At 32.8% G+C, this 22757-nt stretch overlaps 1 protein-coding gene across 2 annotated transcripts in view; it reads right to left on the bottom strand.

Annotated features, from left to right (window-relative positions):
- Positions 1-22757, bottom strand: part of LOC131851678 (leucine-rich repeat-containing G-protein coupled receptor 5-like) — a 307542-nt gene that overhangs the window by 13840 nt on the left and 270945 nt on the right. The gene's annotated exons all lie outside the window — the stretch shown is intronic.

The following is a 22757-nucleotide window of genomic DNA, read 5'->3' as shown; positions in this document are numbered from 1 at the left end:
AAGTGGCGTTTCTAATGTTCATGACTGAGTAATAACGTAATGGTATATAAACCCATTATATTTAATTTGTACCCTATTATTATTTAAATTAAGGAGTTTAGTAACGTATTTTCGGTACGGCTTTATTTTGTCTATGGTTGAAAACCCATCTGTATCGGAAATAATTTACGTTACTATGAGGGTAGATCAAATAACTTCTAATACGTACATTATAGGCTAATATATACTTTTTGTAGCTAAAATATCTATGATTGTGATTTTATCAAATGATTTCTTATCGGGTTATCAAAATAACACTTTCATAAAATATGTATACGTTACGTAAACTATAGAATAATATATTTTTTATAGACATAAAATTGATATAAGCTCTTTTGAATAATCATATTTTCCTGATCCATAATTTGGATTTCAGACTCATCACTAGAAAAAAGAGCAAGAAACTTGCGTGTTGCTCTTTTAAATGAATGTTGTTCATAGTAAATACACATTAATGAGGATTACGCTTGCGCTATACTTACAATGATTTATAAGAATCTAACAAAATAATAGAATACTTATGTAAAATGGTTACAGAAAATAATTTAAACAGGAGATATGAAATTCTTCACCGAAATACATCCGACATTGTTCAACGTTGCGTTTTTGAGTTATCACTTTCTCGCGGCGTTAAACCGAGCCATACATTACTGCCACCGCGATACAGATTACCCTTCCAACATAAAGAATTGCGATGCCGTCATTAGTTAAACAGGCATTGAACAACAAAGCGTTCGGAAACTCCAAGGCTGAAGGGGTCTAATGGTATTTTCAGTTGGAAAATTCAGAACAAGTTGGTAAGTTGAAACTTTTGGTTTGTTTGCGGGACGCCCAGCGGTCATTACAAGAGTGAGCTGGCGGAATTTCCGCTTAAAAGTAATTTGCTATGTCACTAGTGGCTGGAATTTAGGAAACAAAACGTGTTTACAAATGCAAAACGAAGTGCTAATGACTGTGCTAGTTTAAAGTTAAAAAAAAAGCTTCGTTAAACGCTCTTATCATAATTTTTTTAGTTTTATTTATCCTTATAGGAAAGGCAAAGAGCCTTAGCCCTTACAGCCGTTATGCTCTTGTCATTTTATGACTTGCAAGGAGTGACGTTGCACGGAGCAGTCGCGTGGCAGATGAAATTTCTCATCGACAACTTCCGAACAAGTATTCATCTATCTAATTAATTGCTTTACAAGATGACGTTTCAAAAATGCTTAATTGCGCTAATTGTAACCAGATTATAATAAATAGAATCATCAGTTCGTCAGCATTTTGTCGCTAAATTATTAATAGGATATGCACTGTATTCTGCTTATGTACATAATATAAGTCAAAAACAAACGCACTTCATTAATCGAAGCTATGCACGCAGATTAATCTACCTATAAGTAATGATGAACGAGTAGAATCAACATATATTATACAGATAAAGTGTAACTATGTACCATTAAAATAATAAAATATAGTGTATACACGCATATATGTCTTTCTAATTCACAAATTTCAACATATAGTACGTACATATTTACTTTATTGTACAAGGCGTGTATATTTCCACATCGTATCATTAAATAATGTATCACAGAGTACACATTGAAAAAGGTCTCAGAGTCCGAACCGAGAAAATTTACCCTCGTACGTACCTGACTATCGAATATATACCGGCGAAATAAACTCACATTTTCTATCACAGACAAGTGTTTACAAGCTTTCAAAGGGGTACGTAACCTCTGAGGACGGCGTCTCCAACCTTAGCTTTTAGGTTTTACATTTTAGTCAACCGTACTGAATAGTAAACACTTAGATGCAGCTACAGATTCTAGTTTTGCGCACTGTCCATCGTCGATACTCGACCCAACTGAAAGTTGAAAGCGTACTTCGCTATTATTTTTAAGATTGTTTCAATTTTGTTACTAAGTAGTACTGTTGGAGCAAGTTTACTAACATTATTTATGTTACTTATTTGTTTTCTGCTTGTCTGTATCGATGATATATTGAACAACATTGAGGCAATTTTATGTTTATTGAAAAGTTTAAAACTTGTATATATTGGTGTACAATTCCTATTTATGTAGTTAACCACATGGCAGTACAAAGGTATCAAAGTAGACACTATAAGAAGAGATTTTCTTTCAGGAAGTAATGGTATAGTCATTTATTGCTGCCTAATTGAAAGGGGTGGTTATAATTATTAATGCTTACTAATATTATAATTGCGAAAGTAACTATGTCTACCTATTTTTTAGGCTGTTGATAAAATATAAATAAAGAAAAAGGGTTGTAAGGGGTTGAAAGGGGAGATGAAAGCTTGTGTGGAATTATCTTAATCTTTATAGCTAGAATGAAAAACTTTTTTATTTGGCTTTTATTGGGTTAGATTATTAAATGTTTTTTTAGTTTTTTATTCAAAGGTCACTATTTTAAGCGGTCGAAGTCGCAGGTACAGATAGTAAGGTTATATTTCTTCCGGTAACCCTTCGTTTTCTTTTTGGAAACAATATTTTTAACACCCTATTTCGTGTTTTGTTTATTTTTGAACCGAAAACAAACACCAAGTACACGTATGTAAATGTCGAAATATTTAAATTCACGTATACAGAAAAAGTCGTATCAAGGGGCCCGATAAAGACATCAAGTTGCTTTCACGTCACGTCCTGGTGTCAGCCAGGACGGCCCCCTACCACACTCACTAACACGGGATTGGAAATCGACCTAAACACACGGAAAAGTGTTTTAAAATACCCATTCTCCACGAAATGGATATGTTATAGTGTATTGGAAACGAAAAGGACGCGGAACGATCTTATTTACAGGACGTTATGCGAATCTAACTGTGGCGTCTTTAAGAGTCATGTCGGTTGGGTGTGATACATTGCAGGTACCATTGTAATAGCCAAGTTATAAATATGTAGATAGTTAGTTATGCCCTATAATTGATATATAATAATTAATATAATATTTAATAATTATATATGATATATATATATATATATATATATAATTAAATATATAACTTGACTGATACATATATTGCACTATTATTACTCAATCAAAACCTAAATAATTACGTCCAAATTTCAATGTCCAAACCAGAGGTCTGTTTCATTTCTGTTACATTTATAATATTAGTTTATTTTTTATTAGCTAATATATTAGGTTAATCAAGTATTCGCTTAGGTTCGATTTTTATTTATATTTTTATGTCTGTCACCTTCGTACTAGGTTCCTTAAGATGGTAGGCAGAGAGATACGCTTTTTGTAGCTGATCCCAATTATACATAACGGATCTAATTATAGGAACTAGCTCAGTCTAGGATTCCATCAGAACTCTAAACTACTTCAATATTGTAACGTTTCTCTTGATGGGTGAGATTAGAGAAATTACAGGATAAGAAGCATGACATCTTTCGGAATGGCTACGCTTATGATTCCCAACTAATATTACCTTAGGATGCGACAATTTCTATTCAAAGATGTTTGTAATAAGTTATTTAAAAAAAATATAAGGTGTAGTCAAATACATCGAGCACATAGATATCTTTTTAGCGGGTCTGACGTAAACACCACTATCTACTGCGAATAGGGCAAACCGCACTATTTATCTTATACCTCTGTGTCTTAACCTAGTGTCTAAGTGTCAGAGTAGAGTTACTCCATTCTGAGCCCCCGGTCCCTTGTAACTTACGGGATGGGCTGAAACATTCGAGTATCTAAAGCCTTCATTTTATCTACACGCTCGACGCCAGTACTAAGATTTTTCTACAAATATGTTTTTTTTTTGTAATTGGAATAGCAAACAAACAGAAGAATGGTAAGTGGCAATCCTCTTCTATATTTATATAATGTGAAACTGTAATAACGTAATACACTTTTTTTATAATCTAAGCTTATAAATTATAAAAAAAAGTGTATTAGTTATTGTTATAATTTCGTGTCATAAACATGGATATCGAATAATTTCCTCAGTCTTATGAACTGCAATATAGTACATACATTTTACAAAGACCTATTGTTATAGGTCTTTGTAAAACGTGCTTGTTTTTTAGCAAGAAAGATATCGTAATTAGAAAACAAAACAAAACCAAAAATAATTCAGGGTAAATCTAAATATAGCTATTTATTATTTGAATCTGAACAAAATATTTTTGGGGTATGCGTTAAATCTACTGCACGTTGTATACATAAAGATGAATTTATATGTTTTCTCAAAAGAACAACTTTTCTTTTCAGGTATTCTTATTAACCCATGAAACAGGAGACTGCGGTTCATATTCGACGCTATTTTCCTTGTTGTTTTGTTGTGAGAAAATGTTAATACGAATATTTTAGGCAATAGGGATTATGATTACCGTTCGGCTTTAGATATTTGTAGGTTATATCTCGTTTAAGCTGGGGCTTACCAGCACCCCGGCATATTACCGAAACTAGGCTCGGATCGTTGGGTTGTGAGCATCACAGACGAGATTTCCTTCCATGTTATAGCACCCGCGGTGGATAAAAATGCTAAAGTTGACTTTGTGAAAAATTACGATTATTTTATGCATTGAATATATATATCTAAATCTATATTAGACTAGTAACATTTCTAGTGTAATCATTATATATGTAAGCAGGAATATTCATTGTCTATTACAATCGTTTTAAATGCTTCAATGAGTGTTTGTGGAATAATTAAGTCAAAATGCGATTGGCACCAGTTGATAAAAAAAAAGATTTTTATTGTGTAGTTCATATTATTTGTTTAATAAATCTTTCTAAATTTAGCTATAATCTTTATTCTGTTTGTCATTACGTTTTGTTTTTTCTTTTTAGGTTAGAAATGTGCTATTGATTTTATGTTTTGAATTGCAACCTGTTGCTTTTCTCATAAATAATTTATGGCATAAAAGAAACTAAAATCTGTACTAAATAATATTTTGTTCGTGATACATGTCATCTCTACCAACCGTACTCAAACAATTAGCGAAATACCTATGGACACTAACTATATTTACTTTTAACATCAAATCGGTTACTATAACAAAGCATAACTGAAAATAAGCTATTATGTTTCGTTCAGAACAAAAGCGGGCCCGTAATCACAGAATCTCGTGACATATCAACATTGTTCTTATTTATCCGGCAGCCAGGGTTTACTGCGAGACACCGGGCAGAATCCCGCAAATTAACCCGCCCGACTGTAGCCTTGGATGTGATCCCTAATTTTCAGATACATCTCGAGGAATAAATAGGGGATTAAGGGCGGCGCCGAGCGTAAATAACTTCGCGTCACGGCACGCCACCGGGAGATAACGCCGGGTGAAATTGCTCTCTCCAGAGCTCCTTATATGGGTGAGGTGCGAGTGGCGGGAGATGGCGGGAGATGGCGGAAGATGGCGGGTATGGCGCGTATCGCCATCCTAAATGAGGGTTTATGAGTATGTTGCAGGTTTACTTTGAGATAAGTTGATTAATGTATCGATTGTTGATAGCTGATGCATGTAGTAAGCATGCCTTTAGATAGCTTGGTACGCTTTTATTTACGGTACAGAACAACGTAATAGTCGAAGTAATATTTACAAAAATCTACTCGTATCAGACTACATATGGATATATATATATACACATTAATATTGATATCCTTTATAAAACTATAGTACGTCACTTTGCTCTATTGTCAATAATTTCCGTAACCTACAGTATATAAGGACTTTTTTGGTATTAGTAGTTATTAGTTAGTTACATTATCGAAGTTTTTAAACGGATTCATAAAATTTTTAATAATATTATATCCTATGTTTATCAAGGACAATGTGAGCCTATTCAATACCAACAAACAAATCTTTCCTGAAATCTCAACTAAAATCTTTCCTCGTTATAACATTATATTTATAAACTAACAAAAAGATTACCCTCGGCAACATATGCCGATATGAAAGTACAATATTACAACCAACATATTTATCTACAATACAATACAACATTGGTAATACAATGAGAGTACTATTACCGCGGCCGTTTGTGTCTTATGCCTTCCTCCATACTGTTCCAGTCTCAAGTGTTACTCTGCATGAGTTACAACAGCTTTTTGTTTGGAACAAAAGGCTTTTAACGCGGTTGAATAGTACAAAGTTTGTGCGTGTACGCAGATAGACCATTGTTCTGCAAGTTTATATGGTGCTGAGGTGAGGCGATACGAGGGAGGTGTGTGATACGATTGCTAGACGATTTGTTATGCTGTATACATTTTAGCAGAACTTTGCTAAAGATATGATTTGTTTATTAGACACTCGACCGACTCGACTCGAGACTCGGTGGCCTAGCGGATTTGCACACCGCTTCACTTCCGATGGTCGCAGTTCGATTCCTCTCACGGTACAAACATTTGTATTCATGAGTATGATTGTAAAATACCCAGAAAATACCCAGACCGATACAAATATCGGTCTGGGTATTTTCTACGTATAATATGTATGTATTTACGAAAAATATATATATTTATGTATTTGTATCAGTTATTATAGTAGTTAGTATTAAATCAGGAAAATAAAATCGAAATATGATGAATATAAATACCAATTGGAATTATTACAATGTCTTTCTTACCCCACAATTAATATAGAAGAAAATTATTTATGACATGGAAAATGTAATAAAACTTTGAGCATCTAAGGCAGTGAGGTCGTGAAGATAAATCCTGGCGGGTGGCGGCCATGGAATTAGCCCGGCCAGTTCGGTTTACTGCGATCTGGTAGATAGCTTGGTCTGCTGCTCGGGGTTAAAGTATTTGTATCCACACCACTTTACGACATGTCGTATTTTACCCTCATACTATATAGTTGTAGGACGCTTCGCAGATACTTAATTAAGTTATCCTATCTTTGAGCTTGAAAGCAGCTTGAATTATCTCAAATCGTAAGTAACATTTTATATGTAAAACTTTTGTACGTTTCTTACACTTTCAGTTTTTAACGGCTTGATTATAATATAAATCTGACGGTCTCGGTAGTCTAGAGGTTTAGCGTACCGCCTTACTCTCAATGGTTACGGGTTCGATTCATCGCATAGTACAAACATTTGTATTCATTTCTGTTTGTATCGGTTTGTATGTATTTATTTACAAAAAAAAATATGCTTAGCTTGGGATTATGTGGCTCTGTAGCAATTGTCCAGGGTTTCAAACAAAAATATATATAGCGTAAACAAGGTAAAAGGATTATATATATTATAATAGAAAACAATTATATGAGTTAGGATAAAAGATATAAGAGAATTAATGGATAATTGTCTATTCTATAGTTTATGTATTCAAAAGATTCAGATATTAAGTATATTCTGTTTTAATAAGTCTAGTATATTAAGTCGTTTATTATAATTTCAGTATGAAAGTTTAATATCGTTTAAGTAATGTTACTTTGGTATTAAAATGTAATAACACTTTGTCAACAGGGATTAGACAGATATTACAATTACGTAGTAATTATACAGTTTGAGATTACGTTTAAATTTGTAATAAATTACAATACTAACCTATTACAAATGCAAACTTTGTTTCATTATTTCTGAGGCTAAATTTCTGAGCTAATGAGAGGAGTTGTGGTGCAGTGGTTGAATACCTCGAGTTATGGACCATAAAGGTTATGAGTTCGAATTTACCACTAAAAAAACAAATGTGTCGTAAATTGTATTTCTCTCCGGTCTAGTGACTCTCACCGGGTAGAAACGCCGATAACAAATCCACAAGACAGTGACTTCAGGCAGGCAAACTATATAGAACTTAAAGAAATTGATATTGAAAGACTACTTAGATGAAACTTGAGCTTAACAAGATTATGAGCTTGTCAACATTTATTATGACGTTGATAGTTGACAAAATCTCTGTAGCAATACCTTTGTTTACTTTCGTGTACTTCGAAATATGTTGATTCTCTATACTACTAAAGATACAGTAGATGTTGTTACCTTTGTGGATTTATTTTTACTAGCTGTTCCTGCGATTTTACCCGCATGTAATTTGTAGCCTACATGTATAAGTTATATTACTGTGAAGTTTCATCAAAATCCGTTGAGTAGTTTTTGCGTGAAAGAGTAAAAAACATCCATCCCGTCTATTCATCCATACTCAGAAACTTTCGCTTTTATACCATTAGAATCTTCTTTTATTATTAAGAGTCTTCTTAATATTTTGATTGTCAAAGTAACTTAACTGTATCCTAAAGTAGGTCCTCCTTATAATACTAAATATGGAATTCGCACGGCTATATCGCGAGACTGGGTCCGGGCTTCGTCTAGGCCTCGAATCGCTATAATTGTGATAAATTACCTTTTATCCCCACCCGAGAGTAGCGGCAGACTGCCTTAATGGCAATCCTTGAGAGTAGGGCTTCAAATAAAGAACCTTTTGTTCGGAAACTCAGGAATTTTACCGAGGTACACCATGTAGGTAGTCGTCTATATGGGCACGTCTATTTCACCTGTTTCAGCTTACTTGGTTTGTAAGCTATTTTTATGAAAGGGAATATGAAAATGTCACTATCCTCATCTGGAATGGTGACGCATAATGTTCTAGCACAGTATGCATTACCATTCCAGATCATATGATAACGCAATGTCAGCTGTACCTACGTTAATTTATATTGTTGTCTTAAGAGATTAAACGATCACTATGAATTTTAAGCTGTACGTTAGTAATTAGAACGGAAAAGAAATTAGCCTAGATTTAAGGAAAAGTCACGGGTAAAGACTAAAAATCTTGCTAATATTATAAACGCGAAAGTTTGTTAGTATGGATGTATGGGTCTTACTCTTTCATGTAAAAATTACTGAACTAAATCTGATAAAATTTAACAGTGATTTAGCTTATACATCAGAATAATACATAAGCTGTAAATTAAAAAGATATTATGTAAATTAATATGATGATAAATGTCAAGTGTGATACAGAAGAAGTCGCGCGGGTGAGCTAGTTATTTTATAAACCTTTTTATTTACATCAACTCTGTCACAACAAGGCTGTGGACAATGTATATATTGGGCACGGAAGAGTGCAGCTTGAAGTGCCGCCGGCAATATAGGTCAACAATGTAGTGGCACTGCGTTTGTACGCGTTTTGTGCTCGATTTCACAAACAAATTGCCTCTCCTCATGTACATACTACACAACGTTTTAATAAAATTCCATTGTGGCAATAAATGACTCTTCCCAAGAAATGATTTATTTATATAAATATTTCTGGCCATGACTCTGCGTTATTAGTTGAATGCGATAAATAGCTTATGTATATCTTCATTTAAACATGTCAAAGTTTCATGATTATTGTATAAGTCGACAAGGCGTGCCAATAAACTCGCATCCGTATGTATAATATTTATTATTACTTGCAAATACAAAAGTTATGTACTTTTAAATGTTGAGGTCTTAACGCCTACCACTCAACCACGGGTGGTGCAGAGAATAATTGTTGTCGGTGTATTAACATCGATATATTATATAACATTTATATTAATAAACAAATAATGTAATAGAAAATACATATACAAATATGTATTATTAAATAAATATTCATTTATACATATATATTATTTATAGAGTATTCACATACAACTATTTAACAGTTCTCTGAAAATGATACGAACAGAGTCATCGGCCGTGGTCGTACGTTTATTATTATACAAAGTAAGTTCAATTATTTATGTATACTAATCATTATCAGTGTTTTTATGTTCTCAGGAATGCCAATACATAGTTGGTAACTGGGAAGTTACAACGCATTTGGTGTTCCGTAGTATTATTATTTAGGCAGGTTTTCAGTTAGGATATTCAAATCATATATCCCATCTAGTGTTTTAGCTGGTTGTTTTTAAATTCCGAATAACTAATAATAGAAATGTTGTTTTAAAGACCCCACAAAGAGTTAATAGTCTCATGGCGTCGAAAAATAAGAGAGAAAACAAAAAAAATCTGTAAGATTGTGTGCAATACAAAACTCAGGGAATAAGTATAACACTTTAGCGTGGGGCCTATAAGAGCGACCTTTGGGAAATCAGAGGTGTGTCTGTACAAATTCTCCTAGACCAGAGCAATATAATATTTTGTGGCCTTTGTCAGTTACATTCGAGGCATTTTCTGTTTTAAAATGTTTATATGCATTCATTGTTATACCAGATGTAGTAAAAAGTCTGCAGTCGTCTGCATGGATAGCTCTATGGTATTAACAATAAAAAAAAAACTAAATGGGTACTAACTAACTCATTCAGTGGCCAAGCAGCTAGCTTTATAAGCTGTGTTTCAGTTGCATGATTTGTTTAGGCAGTGGAATTGCAGGTTAAGATGCATGACATCTTAGTCTTTTGGAACGGCTACGCAGGTGTGGTATCACAGACGTCACATGATAACGTGATATTCATAGTGTGTTGATCATGTATATAGGTAATAGTTACCACTACTACACTGTAATCGTGTAACATACTCATCAATTACATAACAAAGAATTTTATTTCCTTCATCTATAGACATTTTATTCTTATATTTTTACAATCTTATGCGAGGATTCCTGTATTCTTCTTAATGCTACGCGTCATAGCAAGCAAGGTGGAAGATGGAGACTTGGCAAAAGCCCACTTACTTCTTTATATCGGAAAGTCAGAAGCACTTTTAAAATAATAATTTGAACTATTATAGTATTTGGTAACATTCTTTCAAATTAATAATATGACTTGAAAGAAAGATAAAGCAGCATAATTATTAAAATAGATTTTTATATTATGTTTAGGTTATGCGATAGTCTGGCCATATCAAAATTTTCTTAGGTTGTCCACTCCAAGAGTGTAGCGGAATTGGTGTCAATAAGAATAGATGATGTCTATTAAGAAGCTCCTCAATATAAACAATCTATACTCCTCAAAATACACAGCGAACAAAATCATTATATCACAAAATATTGATTCAAATATATTAAATAAACGAACTGTACATTAGATACACCCACTAGTAACATCGCTGAGATATTCTAAAGCAAATTTTACATCAATCACAATTATATTCTTGGCTATTCATTTTAGTTTCTTAACTCATTTCGTAGCTGTCTTCTAGCGCAGACTAGACAATCTGATACCAATGATAAATGTTAAATAACTTTACATTAAGCTTTAGTAAACCATTTAGCTATTTTAAATGTACTCGTATATCACAATTTCGTACAGAAACTGCTCATAATAAATTTAACAGTCTATTTAACCAATTTGCAAGTTACACAAACAATATTAATTTGTTTAGTGATTGTAATTTAAGAAAATAAAATCTTGTGAACAGTTGTTGTAGCGGTAAGGAAAGAAAACCTGAATTTGTAATTTTTCAGCGCAGAAAATACAAGTTACAAGAAATTACAAGTCGCCCCGGCGCTCGGCTTTTTTAAATTATTGCGCGTTCATGGATACAATTTACGAAATGTATTGTGCCGAGTGCGTACCCCAATTCCGGGATTGCCGAGTGACGTGGATTCCTGAGAAATACACAAAATAACGTATCCTTACTTCGTCATGTACGTACGCCTCTTTTGTGTGCTTCTATGATGTTGTGGAGTGTTTTGGGGTCTTACGTTGTAACCGGAGCTGCTTGAGGTGTCGTGTATATACTTGACATATTTATTCAAGTAAGTTTTTGCAATATCAACACTATTTCCTGCTTGTGGCGCGATATAATAGAATAGATACTTTTTTCACATTCTATCGTAGAATAAATAGAAGCATCCGTCTCCAGTACCTAATAATGGCTTTATCTCAATTAAAAAGAAACAAATTCCACTAAATAGTTGAGACCACAACCAACGTGGCACCTACCGTGATAGGTAGTATGCCTAATATAGTATACTGTCTGTACCTTGGGTAGTAGATTATTTAGACGTTTATCTATCTAAACGAAGTATTTGCTTATTATTATTATTAAAACAGGTTAATAGTATCTCCGACCAATTGATAACGCTAAGCAATCTACTCGTAGTGACAAGCTACGCAGAGCTTTTATTAATTGGTATATATATACATGTTTTTAGTGAATACATACACAGAAAAAACCCAATCCAATACAAGCAATCATAGTCATGAATACAAATGTTTGTACCGTGCGAGGAATAGAATACGCGACTATCGGATCATCATAAGGTGGTGTGTGACACCGCTATACCACCGAGGCCATAAAAAAACTCGCATATATGTAGTTCCTTGTTCAGGGTTGGTCAGATTTGTATTCACATACTTTTAGCCTCCTCTCAGAGAATTAAGCCAAGTGGCTACAACGCTCTCAAATTATATTACGATACAGCTATTTAGTACTATCAAAGTACAAAGTATTTATCCCTTCAAATCTAGAATGAACATAATTAATTAGCTATCAGAGACAATATCATTAGTCCAGCAGGCATAAGGCAATAGATGGACCTCAGCGTTCTATTACCCCCAAGGGGGGTGCGGCATTGTTAATGTTATTAATGGCTTAATACCGCAAAGACAAGCCGGCTATTGTTCAGCATTCGCTGGTAGATTTCGAAGGATATTTTGCGGCATTCCGTAAGTTAGGTGCGGTTTTAAAATTAATATTGACGCTATTCGAGAGAGGTCTGAGCGGGCAAAACAAAGCCCATTATTTGTGTATCTGTAAATGAAAATGCTTGATTTATGGGATACTATATTTCAGTTATATTTAATAGAGCGAAAAACCGCTCTGAATAAATCGGTTTGGAGTGTCGATGATTGATTTTCTTCACACTTATTGAAGGTGATGTTAGGTTTTGTTAAATTACTGTTTGTAATTCTGTTGTGTTTATTGTATTATGAAAGTAATATTCTTAACAAGTAAACGCTTACGGTAAAAATAAATATATCTTTACATTTTTTGGTATTTTCTACGCTAAAAATGATAATATAAATTCCTATCTACTTAAATAACAAAAATAAAGATTAATCAACTTAAGTTTATATGATACCAGCCAGTACAATAACTTAGCTACATCCGAAGCTGGCTCTGAAACCTAAGTCTAACCTATTTAATTTAAGACCATGAACGAACAGATGGATTTAGATACATTACGAAAACATTTCATCAAAATATGATGTAGATTTTCTTTCGCAAAAGCTTCGTCTTTTCTCTCAACTGAATGCTATCCGATACTCATATAGAATAACTATGTATTTGTTAGTGCCAAGTTTATATAAGTTTTAGCGTGATAAAATCGAAAGGTAATTAGCGATTACATTTCCATTGTAGATTGAGTCTGAGTTTACAACATTCATTGTAATGTGAATAAAATTGTTGTTTTTATTTTCATATTTTGACCGTCTTACTAAAATAGATATTGCATTTTACATAAAACTGTATCTGCTGAAAACAAAATAAGTGTAAAATACAGTTTTAAAAGTATTTCTATGCCTAGACTGTTCCGAGTTTGAAAATAAATTAATTGACAAGAAAATAGAAGGCAGTTCTAGTATCGTCCTTCATATCTAGACCACATATTTGTATAGCTAATACCATGTAATTAATTCAATATGCAAGCATGTTATATGCGCTTGCACAGTATACATGAATATTAAATTGCCTAAGAGATAAAATGCTAATGCGGCATACATATTTATCCCGCGAACTGTACTGCGGGGCAGATAACGCCTTCTGGAGATAGTGAAATTGGATTATCTGATTTAATTTGAGATTTGCATTTGTATGCGTCGGTTAGTGTAATGGAATGTAATAATTTATATACATACAAGATGGCCGAGTTTTGTGTAGGATGTTCTACTTATCAAACGATACAGTAAATGACAAGTGATCTGTACCCAAAAATATGCTATATTTTATGAGTTGAGCTATTTTCATTCAAATTATATGAAGAATGAGATTCACTAAGATAAATAAAAAACTATACTTAATTGATTTATATTATTTTGTTTAATTCCCCTACCATTAACATGTGTCAGACTATAATTATTCAGTAGGGAAACCTGACCACCGCTACAGGTTGAGTTACAACGTTATCTATTGGTAATAAAAAACTGGGTATGACATGTTTTTTGTTTTTTTCTTGCCTTTATTAAACATCATTTTTATAAGAAACTGGAAATGAAAGATAATAAAAAGAAGTATTTGTACTATATCTTTGTACCTAACCATACGAGCTCAGTATAACGTTAAAACCCTTTAACAAATTGACATAGTGACAAATGACGAATAATGAGTTTCCTTCCACTAAGGCGAAGAAAATGCGGCGAAATTGAAAAGTCTATCAAACTTTGTATTGGTTCGACGGTAAGTGTCACACATTTCAGAGCTGACAGCACTTTGCGTAATCACGGACACTTTTTGTGTAACCACACTTTGAAGCATATGAGACTTTACTGTGTTCATATTTTTTTTAATGAAATTGACTTTACCAATTTTGTAATATACTAATCGTCCCTGCTCCGCACAGGTGTGCATGTGTTATATATATAAACCTACCTCTTAAATCACTATCTATTACTAAAAACTATAGCGTAGTTTAAAAGATCTAAGCAAACATATAATATAGCGGAAGCGACTTCATTTTATAATATGTATTAAGAAAATTAAAAAGTTTTTAAATTACAAAAAATAACCTCAAAATGTCACTTATTACGTAACATGAGTAAAAATAAATCCTTCACTAATTCACGAATTTCCTCCTATGCAATTATTTTTATAATACTAATATTTGAATAAAGCATTTTAACTTGAATATTTCAGGAAAGTGAACGCGTTAAAACTTGAAAGTTTCTTGCTTTTGATGAATTGCCATAACGTGAGTTTCGGAGTCGACCACTCCTGAACTCCTGAGTTACAGCTATAAGAAATTTGCATATTGTTGATATATTTAGTAAATCTACATACTGATCTACAAAGATATATGTAGATAAGATAAGATTTAGATTTATCGAGATGACACAGATCGAATATTCTTTGGGTTAGATATGTTCGTAGGAGCTGTATTTATAATGTAGATATAATAGTATAATAAATTAGAAACTAGTAACAGACATAAACACGTACAAACAAAATAAAGCGATTAACAATCTCCTAATTCTTAATCGCTTTATATTATTGTTTATTAGAAAATTAGTATGTCTGCTGATTTTCCCGCGCAAACGTAATGCGCCACAGATTCACAATATATTCGGCTTACTTTTTCTCTCACCAAGCGGTGGTCAGTCTACAGAGAAAAAGAATCAGGAATCGTAATATTCATCATGTTTTCATATATATTAGAAGATTTATTAATTTTCTTTTCCTGTTTTCCTAGCCAAAGAAATACTTATAGGAAGTAAGTTTCTACTTGTATAAATTGTAACTGTAAATGTTTTTCTAAATAAGTACTAACCAAACTAACGAGTAACGAGCTAAGTTGGTTCTTTTGAGAGAGTCTGCAATTGAAGCCTGGTGCCGACCACAACTAGTTGCATCCTACAACCAAGATAGGCGAACGTCTTTGTGCAGAACTCGAAACTAAGTAGGGTCAGGTTTTAACAGGTCCAAAGTTTTGAATTGTCCAATTTACAGTATTTATCTCACTGTTGGTATCAATATATTTGTTCGTCGTCTGCATGACATTTTCCTCGTTTTTGAAACATTTTCCATTTCAGCTCAGCTCAATATTTTTAGTAGATCAGAATCGTAGACTTACTTACTTACTTAGTATTGGTTACATATATAAAAATATTTTTATATTTATATATATTTTAACTTTCATAAACTTCTGTCACATTTTCTTGCTTCTTAGATTTTTTTAAAAATAGAAAATAATTTCCCTTTGTATTATATTCTATTAACTATTAGTACACATTAAAGACGCGTTAAATAATACGGGCATATATAATTATTAATAAAAACTTTCAACAATATTCTGTTTTTATTTTATTTTATAGATTGCCATTATAGCGCATGGAAAAATGTTTAAATTCTCTGCAGTTTTTACACACCAATTTGGCGGTACAGATAAAACGTGTCCCAATTTACACTGTGTTTATATAAAATTAGTTGTTTTTATTTGTATGCAATTATAAAAGAGTTCAGAACACAAAGGAGACGCAGGCAACTGAGCAATTATGTGTCCAATTAAACAAACTTGCAGTATTGTAATGTTTGCACGTTTGTCTTGACATGTTCATGAATATATAGGTATTAAAATATAAAAAAGGACCTCTTAAAATATATATTTTAATTAATGTAATTTATTATTAAGCGTGTGAATGTATATATGTACATAACTATTTATAGATTAATGATTTGTTTTCGGACTACTCTAATACTGTTGGCCGCAGCTGGTCTTTACAGTTTACGGACATCTCACACACTGCATTCTCATTTCAAGTCGCGCATATTCACAATCATACTTCTATAATGTATACATTTAATATGCAATTATATAAATAAAGAAAATAGAAAATATAATATAATAAATTGGAAATATTTTTCTAAACTTACTACATACCTAAGTTATGAAAGAGATGAGTGTCCTGGCACAGGTATTTTTGTGCTTAAAAGGTTTCAATAATTGTACAGTCTTTAGTAAAAATTGTGTTAATAAAATAAATAATTTTGAATTTGAATTTGAATCACAGAGTCATAGAATAATATTATGACAGTGTACATTAGTCATCGTAAAGTGTGTATATAAAACTATTCATTATATTATATTATACTAATATAATTTATACGCGTATTTTGCGTTTAATTAAATACCATGTCATATTGACTGTACCCATCAGATCACGCGTAAAATTTCCGAATGAGAGCTAAGCCTTTGAGTATTTAAAATTATCTGGCGTAATTAAAAGCGGGTACACCTACGCTATCTGGAGCTCTCATCATAAAGTCCGCAATCACATTCCCCCGACAGGTTAATTAGTAAAATTGCGGTCGGAATTCTCAACATCACCAGGTAATAGTCTAACGCATTCAATTACTGCGAATATCCGAGTTAGACTGCCGAGTGCATTCACTATCATTATGCGAGAGCCATAAAAACGTCTACGTAACTTATAGAACTAGTATATAACGTAACACAACAGTTTTATAGTTGTAAATTGAGTAAGCAGAAATTAAACGCAATTTACATTCGTTGAACTTTTATGACTGTTCGAAAGATTTACGCGTTTGAGTTTAATTCATTGTTGCTGAGCAGGTGCAGAATCTAAACGCATTTTGAATGAGATTTATTTAAAGTATTTTCACAATATTGTGATCTCATTAGATTAAACAATATGTGAATATTCTGTGTTACAACTTAGAAAAGTAGTTGTGAAGGATGGAGACCAAGACGACGAGCAAAGAAAACGACACCGGGATGGTCGTAGAATATTGTATTGACTTATGTCATATAAAAAAATATAATATTTATAAAAAATATATACAATAAAAAAGATTTATAAAATACTTTCCAACAGTAGTATTAATAAAAACTTAAAACAATTTACACAATTTCATCTAGTCCCAAACAAGCAGAGTTTTATATATGATATTAGTACAAAGCAACTATAAACTATTAACTAAAGTTTGTGAATATAGATGGATAGATGTTTATTACTCTTTCACGCAAAAACTACTGATCTGAATTTGAATGAAAATTTACAGTAATATAGCTTATACATCAGAATACCACATAGGCTATAAATTTCATGCAGGTAAATTCGCAGGCACAGTTAGTACATAATATACTTAGAATGCACCCAGACCATTGAGACCATAGCTTCGTATTAATATTTCTGCACTAATGAGCCTCAATAATTAACTATTCTTTGACGATCAATATCTGATACTTTATATCTAACCAGCTTATTATTTGTAATATGTATGCTTTACGAGTATGTATTATGTAGGGAGACCACAGTGGTCTAGCGGTTTAGCACACGGCTTTACGTCCTGTGGTCGCGGGTTCGATTACTCGCACGGTACAAATATTTGTATTCATGAGTATGATTGCTGGTATCGGTCTGGGTGTATATTAAAGTATTTGTACCAGTTGTCTAGTATCTATAACACAAGCTCTGCTTACCGTGGGACTAGATGGCGCTTGTTAATTGTCCTGGGTTATTTATTTATTTATTTATATGCGTCTAGACTACAGTAATCACTGCGTTTTGTTGCTATATCGTTGTTGTTTCTACAAATGTAAAACGAATAATTGTAAACCGATCCGATATGCAAAACATCTGCTCGTTTTAGTTTTTATTTCCTTGCGATTATTTTTCTTTACAGCCAATACGATGTACGTAATTATACTCCAATTATCGTATTCGAGTGCCGATGCTGGGTTAGGTTTCATTCTGTTCAATGAATTCTATTTTAAACCCGTCTTTATCGCACCTGAACGGGTGGTGTTTTTAAGCGAATTTACCGCCACTCTGTTAGCGATCTACGTGTCTGTTAATTCGTTTACTCATTGCGAGGGCGCTCTAATGGGAGGGCTTTTCTTGCAATTAGCCGCAATTAAGATACTTCGTAAGGAAATACCATCGGTATTCTTGGAGGCGGATCGATTGCGACGACTGAATCGATACTAAATTGTCGATACGTTGGATTCCGACATTGTTTAGGCAGCGGCGGTTTGTTGAGAAAACAGATTCGTTTCGTAATTAAAAGCTTTAGTACCCGATCTATTTTCACGCCTTATTTTGTCGCCGTCAACGTTTGCTAATTAGGGATTGGGTACGCTACGGTTTGTTAAAAAGACTCATTCGCATGATTTATAAAAGGATTGTAATTTATTTTGTTTTTATAATTATTCACATATTTTTTGGAAAATTCATATTTTGTAGTATCATATCACAGTCTCAAACCACAGATAACTTAATATTACATACTCAAACTAAACTAGTAGACACTAGACAACTGATAGATATACCTAAGTACTTTAATATTCTTAGTAATTTTATATAATATTATTTAATATTCTAATCTACAAAAGCAAATACATCAGTTCAAATATAATTAGGTATGTATGTATATCATTATAATTTCAAGAAATTGTATTATGTTAAGCATCATCGTCATATCAAACCTAGGATCCTCGGAAAGTAAGCGTGTGCTAAACTACTAGAATACACGAGGTTGTCAATATAAATAGTATATCGATATCAAGCCATTAACGTTGACAGCAGGGCGTAGTTCTCTATCTACTAGCGTACATTAGAAAGAATTTAGTCTACTATTATCAGTAATAGTAGGTAAAATTATAACTAACTAGCTGACCCCGCAAACGTTGGTTTGCCATATAAATTAAAATCGGTATTAAAACATAGGGGTTGACGATATAATTGTGAAAATTATGGGTTCTAAAAAAATGTCCAAAAAATAAAAAATAAATGTTAAGAGTGGTTAGTTGGTGGCTTATCACTTAGGGGTATGAAAAATAGATAGATTCTCAGATTTTCTGAATATGCATATAAAATTGAATAAAAATCGGTCGAGTCATTTCGGAGGAGTATGGTAACTAACATTGTGACACAAGAATTTTATATATAGGATTACACATAGGATTCCATACCAAGCCGCATGGCCATCCTATGGCCATGCGGCTTGGTATAGAATGTTAAGTCTTATTTCTTTTTATTTCTGTTGTCGTTCCTTGTTTTAGATATAAAAAAGAATAGCTAAATATATATATTCTTTACAATACAGTTGTATAGCGTTTGTAAACATTATTTTTCGTACAATCCACGTGTACCTTACAGTATGTACCTACCCCTAACACCTATCAGTACAAGGATAAAGTACGATTTTCCCTACAAAAAATCAACAACTTTGAAACATCCTGCGAGTGGTTTAAGTAAAAGCACCAAAATAAACGTCTCATATAAAATCTATGAATTTTAAACGTCTTCTGTGCACAAAGGTTCTTGGAAGGTTTTTGTATTTACAAGTATTAAACATGGCACGGTTGGTACAACTGAGTTGAAACGTAACTAATACGCTGTAATAATTCAAGGGAGAAAAACAAAGAGCGGGGAGAAATAGCTGTTTTCTGAACATAACAAGCGGTTTGTCAGCGTGGCATAATGGATTTAGCGGTTAAAACGTTAAGCGTTTAATTTACAATAATAAACTCAAACTCCAGGTTGCAATGAACGTTTACTTTATTCTCCAATACAGACGGTGGCCTGATTAATTGATGTAATAAACGTTATTGAAATGTCGCGAAAGCAGTGTTTCATAAACGTTTAAATGTGATTATTTTTTTATATTTTTTTTATATAAACAGTTAAACTGCGAAACAATTCTTCCACTTTATAAAGATCGTTGGCATCACAAATGTAACATACTATATTGTAGGATTTTGCCATAGGTGAAAATTAAGTGTACGAAATTCACCAGTTTAGAGAGAATCTAGTATTTAATAGTTATATTAAATAAGTTCAGCAGAATTCCTATCTTCAAGCTGGAATAACAGATTTTATGAGAAACTAACCGTTACTCGCAACTTTGCTCTCGTGCAATTTAATTTATATTTTTTTATTAATATAAATAAAACAAAATTAGGCTAAGATACTTCTTATAACATTAGCTATTTTATTTCAGAGATGAGCAAAAACAGACAGACAATTTCTTTTTATTATTTTTTATACTGCATGTACCTTTACATGCATTTATATGTTAATTTGAATTTACAAATAGACTCTTAAATTTTATTTAATAGATAAGAAATACGCTGTTAAACGAAACAGGAATGTTCGGTGAGTCAAATTAGAGAAGTTCGTTTTACAAGTAAGCTACGCAGAGAATCGAATCTAGACCTGAATTTACAAAGTAATATACCGCGCTACAGAAGTCATAATGATTGAAACAAAACATCCGAAATTCAATTGCCAAAACCTGTCGACTTACAGGTTATAAAAAAACTATGAGACCCGTTTACACTATCATAAAATCTGGAATGGAAAAATCAAGCGGTGTTCTATTCGGACAATCAGACTTATTTTAGAATGATGTCCGCACCATAGATATACATATAAATAGATAGTGTAATCAATCATTATTGGTACAAGATTATAATTATGTTGTCTATAATATAATTATATTGTCGAAAAGGCAGTATTGGAAATGGAGTACAATATAATTATATTGTATTCTATTGAAAACTACACTATAGAAAAGGAAGTAAGTGTCTCAAGGATATTCTAGTTTTCAGTCACCTAAAAATTAAATAACCCACATTTTATGTCATGCAAATTAGTAAGTTTGTGCCTTTGATAACCGATTTATCGAGACGCCAAAATAATGAATAAACTATTGATTGCATTGGTATTTACAACATTTGTGCGTATATAGTTAGTTGTTATAAAAGTCCAAAATTGCATGTTAGTAAGTTTGGTAACATTATCTACCAAATAGTTACCAAAATTGTTGGTAACTCAAAATATTTTGGCCTAAATTATCCTTTTCCACATAGGTTGCAACGCATGTTTCTTGCCTTGCAAGCATTCACTGAAGGCTTTATTACCATTACCATTCTCGTTATACAAAATATTAGTCAGGTCAGACTTGCTCTCCACACGTTTCCTCCTAGAAACTATTATAATAAATTCCTGATGAATTCGTCAAGATGGGCTAACTGACCTTACCTCATGTTACTCTAATCATCCTTCACTGAAACCCGGTCAGCGTAAACCGTTATCGCAGGCGGGTGCACCATTTCATTATCCTATATTTAAAAAAAAAATGTTGTGGTGCAGTAACCTCAACTACACCGCGCCTGTTCTATCTAAATCTATGCATCTATGGTGCTGCTTTCTCATAGAGCACCGTATACACCATTGTTTCATATTATTTACATTCTAATGCCCTTTAATTTAGGTTACGATCGTCGTAGTCTTCGTAAGACTTACGCAACGGGTCCGGGTGGCCGACCACCCAGTACTATCGATAACGCATGATATCGGCCGCGTGTCCGATTTTATCGACATCGATTTTAATTACAATAGGTGGCGCGACTTATCGATAAGGCTCGGTATGAGATACGACGACATGAGAGCTTAATGTATGAGATAACCGGCGTTAGCAGGTTTTGTCGGTACTTTGATAGCTAGTGATGGGACTTATCGTTTTATACCACAACATGTGATATAAAAAAGGGTTTTATATACACAGTAAAATTAATACTTTGGTGATGTTTATTTATTGTAAAATGTATGAAATTATAATAAAAAAAAAATATCTTTTCTTTTTGGAATTGGAAAAAGTACAAGAAAAACTTGTTCCCTCAGGGGATACATAATATACCAAAGGAACTATTAGTATCTAGAGATAAAATATAAAATAATATAAGATCATTCCTATATTCAGTGTCACTCTAATAAAGTATCAAATATGTAGGTGTCATACGCCTATAGATATACGCCATACGCCATTTGTTATGCTACAAATTTCATGTAAATGGGCTAACTAGTTTAGCACTTACAATAAAGATTATAATGCCAGACTGTTAACGGAGTAGTGCACAATGGTGTTTCGATCACGAAGACTTAGTCAATAAATGTAAATGGATTTTTATTGCGTAGACCTGATTCGAACGATGCTCTATAAATCAGAGTGGTAAACTACTAACTCAAAATATTATCGTTCAAAATACCACAAGATTCCATTATTTCTCATGATCTATCAAAATCCGTCATTAATTTGTCTTCATGGCGTACAATGGTATGAGGTAAAAAGCACGTGGAATAACAACCCCCAATCGATCAGGGGGCAGG

Source organism: Achroia grisella, unplaced genomic scaffold (assembly GCF_030625045.1).
Source record: "Achroia grisella isolate CSIRO2021 unplaced genomic scaffold, CSIRO_AGI_Agris_v1 utg794, whole genome shotgun sequence".
Taxonomy (NCBI): domain Eukaryota; kingdom Metazoa; phylum Arthropoda; class Insecta; order Lepidoptera; family Pyralidae; genus Achroia; species Achroia grisella.
Note: the sequence above shows the minus strand (reverse complement) of the source record. Positions and strands in the feature narration are given on the sequence as shown.